At 39.4% G+C, this 8,103-nt stretch overlaps 1 long non-coding RNA gene across 1 annotated transcript in view; it reads right to left on the bottom strand.

Moving 5' to 3' along the window:
• Positions 1-7,081: 7,081 nt before the first annotated feature.
• LOC107834491 (uncharacterized) overlaps positions 7,082-8,103 on the bottom strand; it is a 16,329-nt gene continuing 15,307 nt past the window's right edge. Inside the window, exon 3 of the long non-coding RNA XR_001660282.1 lies at positions 7,082-8,101. This is a non-coding gene — a long non-coding RNA (uncharacterized LOC107834491). The remainder of the gene's footprint in view (positions 8,102-8,103) is intronic.

The raw sequence follows: 8,103 nt of genomic DNA, 5'->3' as shown, positions 1-8,103 counted from the left end.
TCACTGGCAGAACAGATTTATTCCTAAAAGATATGTTTATAGATGATAGGTTTATAGTTTATGCATTTAAAGCCGACAGCGCGGACCAATCACACAGCTGGCGCCTCTGCGCTTTGCCTCGCGCTGCCGCTGCTTTAAACATCACTCTAGTTAGCTCTGGTTGCAGATCTCTACATCAACTGCAGGAATAACTTGTAGTCGCGCTTTCAGAGGTGCATTGAGCGAGCGGGGAGAATGATTTATATTTGTGGACAAAGAATTTTGTGCGGCTTTTTCATCTCAACATGGCCCAGCACCTGGCTCTGTCTGCGCTGATAAAGTTTATGTCTGTGGTCCCGGTTGGTCGTTAGTGGATAACGAGCAACGCTAACCGCATCATGCAGGTTCAGCCCGGTGAGGAGCTTTAACGCTCTCCTCGGAGTCACGCATCACGCTGATTTTATATTATGTTATTATTATTTTTCCGGTTATGAAGCATCATTACTGTTTAAACTTTACCTTTAATAACATAAAGTTACCTAATTTTTAAAGTGCAATCAGTAATACTTTTATAACAAATTTATATCAGTAATGATTTCTTAGTTAAGGTCAAGTTGTCATAACAAAGACATTTTGAATAATGTCAACTTTGTATTAAAAGTGTCATAATTTACCGAATGACGCTTTATGACAACAGTCATAAATATTCAATAAATATTCATAAAGGCTTATTCATGTTCATGACAGTGTCATGTCAGTCTTATTCACCCCCCTTCAAATAAAGTGTTACCTAAAAGTTACATACTAATGCTATTCTTGAGTAGAAAATGTGTGTTTTCTCTACCTACAAATCTTTGTGTATTTTATTTGGATTTTATATGACAAACCAACACAAAGTAATTCATAGCATAGTTGAACCATCTTTTTACGCAGTTATAGCTTCAACATTTTTTACTTTGGGGAGACAGAGTTTTGGCCATTTGCAAAATAGCTTTATTTCTATTAAACTGGATGAAGGACAGCTGTAAATAGGAATTTTTATGTCTGACTGTCCATTATTTGTAAGTCTGAATTTTGATTAGGTCATACTATCAATGTCTCGATAAACCATTCCCTTTGTAGCTCTGGCTAAATGTTTGGAGTCATCGTCTGCAAGAAGGGGAACCTCTGACTTGTGTTCAGGGGTACATGCAGTGTCAGTTTTCCTCCATACACTGCTTTTAGCATACGGGTATATTGGGTATGGATAAGTGAAACTTTTTCAGGATGCTGTAATTGTTGCTGAAAACAAATTTGTGTTGCAACTCATTGGTATTTTTGACCAAAGTATATGACATATTTTACTAAGCTCATGTTCAAACTTGAGTAAACAGACATTGGATCTCGTTTTGCAGAAACTAATTTAGCTGTACATTCAATGTGATGCCATCAGTGTCTGTCTACAGGATGTCATCTTTCAGAGTGTGGTATAAATTACTGATAGTTAAAATGCTGTAAAACGTGACAAGTGATTGTAAGGTGTAGTAATTGCATTTCTAGTTTTAAATTTTAAAAAAAAGTTTAATTTTGGGCTCTTCAACAAATGGCTTACCAGCACTGTTCAGAATCCTAAATTAACTCAAGTAAAGGGACTTAAAACAGTACAGATCCATTTAGGTGTTCTGCTGCTGTAATGGTTCACTAGAGGGACCCAGAAATTCAGCCACGACACAGGAGTGAGCAGAATACTTATTCAACTTAATAAATATACTATTTATTAAAAAGCAGCTAAAGCCGGACACACAGGATCGTCAGCTGCAGCACTGCGAAGGGGCGGAGAAGAGAGATCGGTGACTGGAGAGATAGCAATGAAGGGATCTTGTTAGTGTGTATGANCTAAATGGTTGATGATCTCACACAGTCTACTCGCCTCTTAAGAGAAAAACTGGGTTATAAATTAACACTCTTGCCTTTTTCTCTCTCTCCCTCTCTATTGTTTTTGAAAACCTGATTTTCTAACTTTTCTTAGCAGCACAGTAACTGCCACAATCGTTCTTGTTTCCTACTGTCTGCTGCTGAACGGCGTCAGTCTGAAGGCTCCAAGCAGGAACGAACCCAGGGGTGGGCAATCCTGGTCCTGGAGGTCCGGTGTCCTGCAGCTCTTTGGTGTCTCCCTGGTCCAACACACTTGAATCCAACAGCTGAATCTCCTCCTCAGTGCAGTCAAGTTCTCCTGAGTCCTGCTAACAACCTCATTCTTTGACTCGGGTGTGTTGAAGTAGAGACACAACTAAAAGTTGCAGGAGACGGACCTCGAGGCCTGGAGCTGTCCTGAACTAACCTTAACTGTTTCATGCAGGGCAAATATGGTTTTGGTCTGGGAGTGGGAACATTAAATATTTACTGCTAAAAACAATCTTTGAAAATACAATATGATTAATTTTGTAATTGACAGGGCCACATTTTATTTTTTAATTTCTATGAACAATAAATAAATTGTGGAGGGCCCCCTGTTGATCAGGGCCCCTAGAATTGTCATCACTTTTCCCCCCTATACCGCGCCCCTGTTTGTGAACACTAACTTTGCACTGTATTCAACAAGTTATAACAAAACATCTTTTTAACAAGCAAAGATCTCTTGCAATGGTTTTGGAAAGCAAAAATACCTATACTGTTCATATAGAATTGATTACTTCTTGTAGTTGTACTGTTTAGAAGTACAGATGCCTAAATAGCAATCAGTCCAGCATTTTAATATTTTTTTTTTTATTATTTGCACTTCTGTTAAATCCATATTAGTGGATCTAAAAACATGATTTAATGCTGATCACATTTAGAACCAGCCCAAGGCATAAATGAACTAAGAGAATATCAATGGAGTTAAATTTGATTTTATGGTTTCAGCATAGATAAATTAAAATATTATAAATTGTTTAACATTTAAATTTAACATTTTAAAGAGCTGGCAGGTTTACTTTATAAAAGTTCAAAGAACAATATTCATAGATTGTTTTGTTACATAGCAACAATCTGATGCTCTCAGTTTAACCTTTGAATTTTAGCTTTTCAGTAATGTATCTTAGTTAGCTACAGTTATAATTGACTACTTGATCAATTAAACTCACTCCCCTCTCCAGATTTCACTAAATCCATATTGAAATGCTGTTAGTGGTGCTGATGTTCTTAGCAGCAAGAGGGGCCCCTATATCAAATTCTGCTCAAGGCTTTATTCAACCTTGGACCGGCCCTGCATGATGAGCTATATCTGCTGCACAGCACAATTCTGCTGCTGGATGTAGAGGGACAAATGGGAGATTTAATTTCTGTGACTTTAGTAGCTCTTCCATTTCGTGCCTGTTGAGTTTTTAGTAAGCGCCACAGAGACTGATTTGGTTGCTGAAGGTTAATAGGATGAGTTTTTTTTATCTCCGCAGATGCGCATTCTGATATGCATTGTGTTGCCACAAAAAATAAAATGAAATCAAAACAAACCAGCGTGCTGCACTAGTCAGAAGATGAGCGTGAAAGCTCCCCCACGGGCTGAACTACCAGTAACGCACCGGCTAACCAGGAAGTCAAACTTTATAAAGAGTCAGCAGAATCAGCATGTTGAGACGTAAACAGACAGGCTACACATAATGCTTTGTTCACAAAGAAATATTCTCACTGCACGCTCATCACACACCTCTAAATGTGCACCTGTGAACACTGAGCAAAGCTCAATGTGAAAATTTGCGGTTCACATTGAGTTGTGCGAGCAAAGCAAATGCAGTGATTGACTCCTTACCTTGATAAACTCTACAAAGAAACATGGATCCTCACAGAGTCTTGATATAAACATCCATATAGGAGATCCGCCTCGAGGTAAACTTCAGAGATCAAGCTATGACAGCGTGCGCCAAGCGGCCAATGCACAGTTCAATGCATGAACTATTAAACTATAAATCCATCTGTCTTTCAGGAATAATTTGCCCCTGCCAGTAAAATGCTCACCAGGCAAGAGACACTTGTAGTCTGGTTTATTAGGAAAAAAAACACACACACACTAAGCCTGGCGGGGAGTCGGGGGGGGCACATAAAACATGATGGCCCGCCAGGCCTATGATACACTGGGGGGAAACCCTGCAATATGAATCATTCAAGGAAATGTATGATGTTGATTTCCCAAAATGAAAATCAACCCTTATCCAAATGTTTGCTGTTAATACCTGTATTGGTTGTAGGGGACAAACAACTAGGTTTTATTTTAGGACCTCAATGTACAGGGGGTTGAATACTTTTCAATTATATTTCTAGAATACCACAAATTTTTTACCCTATCCATTACTGTGCACTGCTTTGTTATAAAATACATGGATGAATGTAACTGTCAAGCTGATTCTTGATTTACAACTTTTAACAAAGTGGAATAATATCGTTGGACTGTTTAAGAACCCTAAATATTGGTCATATCATTTGTTCCATGAAAAATATAATTTCTGGAGCATTTTGTTGCAATGACCTGGTCTCCTCAATAAAATAAATGAAAAGTAACAGTGGAATGTGAGGCTGAAAGCTCAGAGCGAGACAACTGTTTATGGAAGACCAGATTCACTTTCTCAAGTACTTTAATAGACCAGAACTCAAGTTTTTATTAATGACAATTTTGTCTCTTATTCCCCTGCACCCTTGCTGCAAAATGTACTTTTAGTCCCTGTGACTGACCAGTACACTCACAACTGTTTACTGGTTTCCTGTGCACATTACAGCAGGAAATAAAGTGCCACCTTATCCTGCGGTGCAGAGTAATCTCAAATCCCACACACATCACACTGCTCCACTCCCACACATGAATGAGTCTTCCACTACTGCCTCCAGGTTTGTTGTGTTGGGAAGTCATGCAGATTCCCCAACAGTGCAGACCAAATCCCTCTACTGTTACACCGTACACATTTTAGCATCATTTGGTGTTTATCTTGAGAAAAGCAATTAGGACTGATTTGCAGCTCTAACCACAGACAGTGTTTGTAAAATCCCACTTAATGAGATGTCTTCTTCCCACTGTATGTTTACTTAAATTAATCTGATGTAGATGTGTTTTGCTTGTCTGAGTTAAAAGTGGCTCAAACCTCTATACTTCAGATCAGGAGTGTCGAATGAGAAACATGCACACAATGGAGCAAAAAACAGAGATTTTCATGTTTTCTGTGGCTCTGACATGCACGCACATTCTCTGCTCCCTGCCATGCTCAGTCACATGGCAGGTCTTAAGAAAGCAGACAGAGAGTAGGCAGAGCGTGAACGACACTGAAGTTTTACCCAATCCTCCAGCGAGAGGCTGAGGTTCAGGGGCTTTGTCATGCCCCGCTCATCCCCGGGATGCTAGATGGATGTTGGCTTTCTGACAGGCTCCCACACACTCCTATCTCCAGAATATACAACCAGCAGACGTCCAGCCACAGCTCATCTCCATAACTGCTGCAGATCAGTGAGGCTGCATTCACGTGGGCTGTAATCAATGACTATGTGAACAATTAATAAGTCAGCGATCAACCTGAACTCAGTCAGCCTAAGATCGATATGAAATACTCTTATGACTAGGCTCATACACAGTCTGCTTCAGTGTAGACAGTTACATATTTAGATCTTAAATACTGCTTTTCAGAATATTGTTCATTTGTACTTTGCTACATCCCAGAACTTGGATCTTAATATTTCAAAAGGAAAGCAGTGGTTAAAACTCTATAATACTTTCACAGTATCTGAAGTTTTTACTGCAGGCTGTTTCTAACCATTGTAAGCATCCCTTTAAGAAAAATATCTCTGATACAGGCAGATTTTCTCACTTTTAATCTTTTGAAATTATTTTTTGTGGTTCATTGAATTCCAAGGTCAGATTTTTTTTTTTCATCTTTGTTGCTAAAATAAATGTCTAGACTGGCAGACTGAAAAAATGGCTGTTACTTCATGAGGCAAAATGCTACAAACAATTACTTATTTACATTGCTATTTTGATCATGCAAAAACACTTAACACTGACATCATAATAATCTACAAAGTTTACAGAAGGCCAGACTACAGGAGAGTATGAAGGCAAAAGCTTGGATGCACAAGAACAGACACTCGGGACAAGTTTTTTTAATTTTAACTTTAGTTTTATTGTACTTTGCATGATTAGATTAAGTTAGTTTTTGTTTGTTTTCCCCTCAAAAACCAAAACACACTGTACTGAAGGTGGCCAAAGACGGTCTAAGGAGGCGGAACGCAATAATTTGCCGCCCAAACGGATCTCAGCAGAGGCTGAGGCCAAATAAAAGGAGCTGGGATGGAAGGAGGACACACTGATTCTGCAGGCTACAGAGACAGATTCACTACAGAGCGAGCAGAATCCACACGCCAGTTGCAGAATACCAGAAGGTAGACAGACGGCAAAGTACCGAGAATTTAGGTAGTGGGGAACCTTTCCCCCCTCCTGTAAGTAGCGCTCCGTCTCGATCAGAGATTACCACAGGAAACACATCCTCCAACAAAGTCTTGGTGGGGGACGCTGGTGTTTTCCTGCTTTTTTCTTTTAGCTGGATCAGACTGAAAGGGGCGTGGCACACCGAGGAGTGAAGCAGGAGTCAACTGTGAGTCGACAAGAGAGAGAGTGCTGCAGACGGATCGCCTCCACCAGAAGCAGCGTCGTAAGCGGGGCCCAACATGTGGCTCCGGTTACCACAAGAGGCCCTAACTGGTGACCTTTAAAGACAATTATTGAATCCTGGATTTTATTGGGAAAAAGAAAATAATTGTTTTATTGAGTCATCACTAAGTATTTTTCTTAATACAAAGAAAAATCACCTAAGAAAATTTGTATTAAACTGTGATGACAGCAATGTGAGTTACAGTCACGTTTCCCAAGGAGCGAAACTGGACTGTTTTGCTCCTTTGGTTTTTGAGTTGCTTGCTCCCCCTTGTGCCAAAGACAGACTTGCGAGGCCATACTGGCCACAGACCTTTGTGGTGAAGTCTCTGAAGCTTGTGTTGGTGAGCTGTCATAGCCAGGTCAGAGATGTTGTCAAGGGACTTTCTGGATGAACAAACATTTAAATAAAATGCTTTTTTTTTTTTTTTTTTTAAGTGACATAACAGAACTCGACCCACAGAAATACATTTCCTGAAAACTGGAGCAGAATGTTGTAAGTTGGACCGTTGGAGACAGTTGGGCATGTCATAAAAAGCATCTGCTTTTTATGCATTTGCTTTGATGAAAGCAAATGCATAGTTATTTGCTTTTATCATGCCTGCTATTTTCCTTCATCAATGTAATCACCTTGTCAATGTCGTCTCTGATTTGTTGAAATGTTTTTTAAAAACCATTCAAATCTTAATACTTTATGACTCAGATTACAGAATAAAGCAAGACACGGATTCTGTTTACATTTATAGAGTGAAACTCGAAGCTCTTGCTTCCTTTTTGGATTACTGAGAGCTTTTTATTGTTTGTTTGAACTGTCTGCCTCTGAACTCTCCTTTCATGCATTTCATCACTTGGCAGAGATTCAGCACATTAAAAGACGCCACCATTGTGTTAAATTACACTGAAGTAATGTAACCTGTCATGCCAATCAGTCTACTCCATCACCAGTGAGACTTCTGTCTGGAGGAGCACACACAGTTCATTACACTTTTACCTCTAAAGTGTAAGAAAAACACAATGATGCCTTGCTTAAGTGTTTCTGTGTTTTCTCTGCCCTGCAGCTGACCCTGACCTCCGACCTCGATGTGTCAGGGAAAAGACAGGAACTCTTAAGGGATCAATAACATCACATCACACTGTGTCCACTGTGTTAAAGAGCAAATTTTTCTTGAGTTGACCATGTGCCAGTTAGGCATTGTTTTCATAGCTGCTTACAGCTGGTCCTTATCATGAGGTCAGGACACGGTATTGGCTTTCAGTATCACTTCAGCTGATGGGAAATATTGGTTTTATGTTTGCAGTTTGAACTCGGACAAGAAGCAGAAAAAATGTGTAACATCATGCTCTGAATGTGCTTTCACATAAACTGTCACAAATTCATTGAGATTTTACCTACTAATGTCAGTGTAGCAGAGTTAATTTTATTCATCTTATTTTTCTTTATGAACCTTCTCAAGACTAATTTTCTTTGAACTGACATGTCT

This window comes from Poecilia formosa, unplaced genomic scaffold, assembly GCF_000485575.1.
Source record: "Poecilia formosa unplaced genomic scaffold, Poecilia_formosa-5.1.2 Scaffold641, whole genome shotgun sequence".
NCBI lineage: Eukaryota > Metazoa > Chordata > Actinopteri > Cyprinodontiformes > Poeciliidae > Poecilia > Poecilia formosa.
The sequence above is the reverse complement of the archived record's forward strand: the minus strand, read 5'-3'. Positions and strand labels throughout refer to the sequence as shown.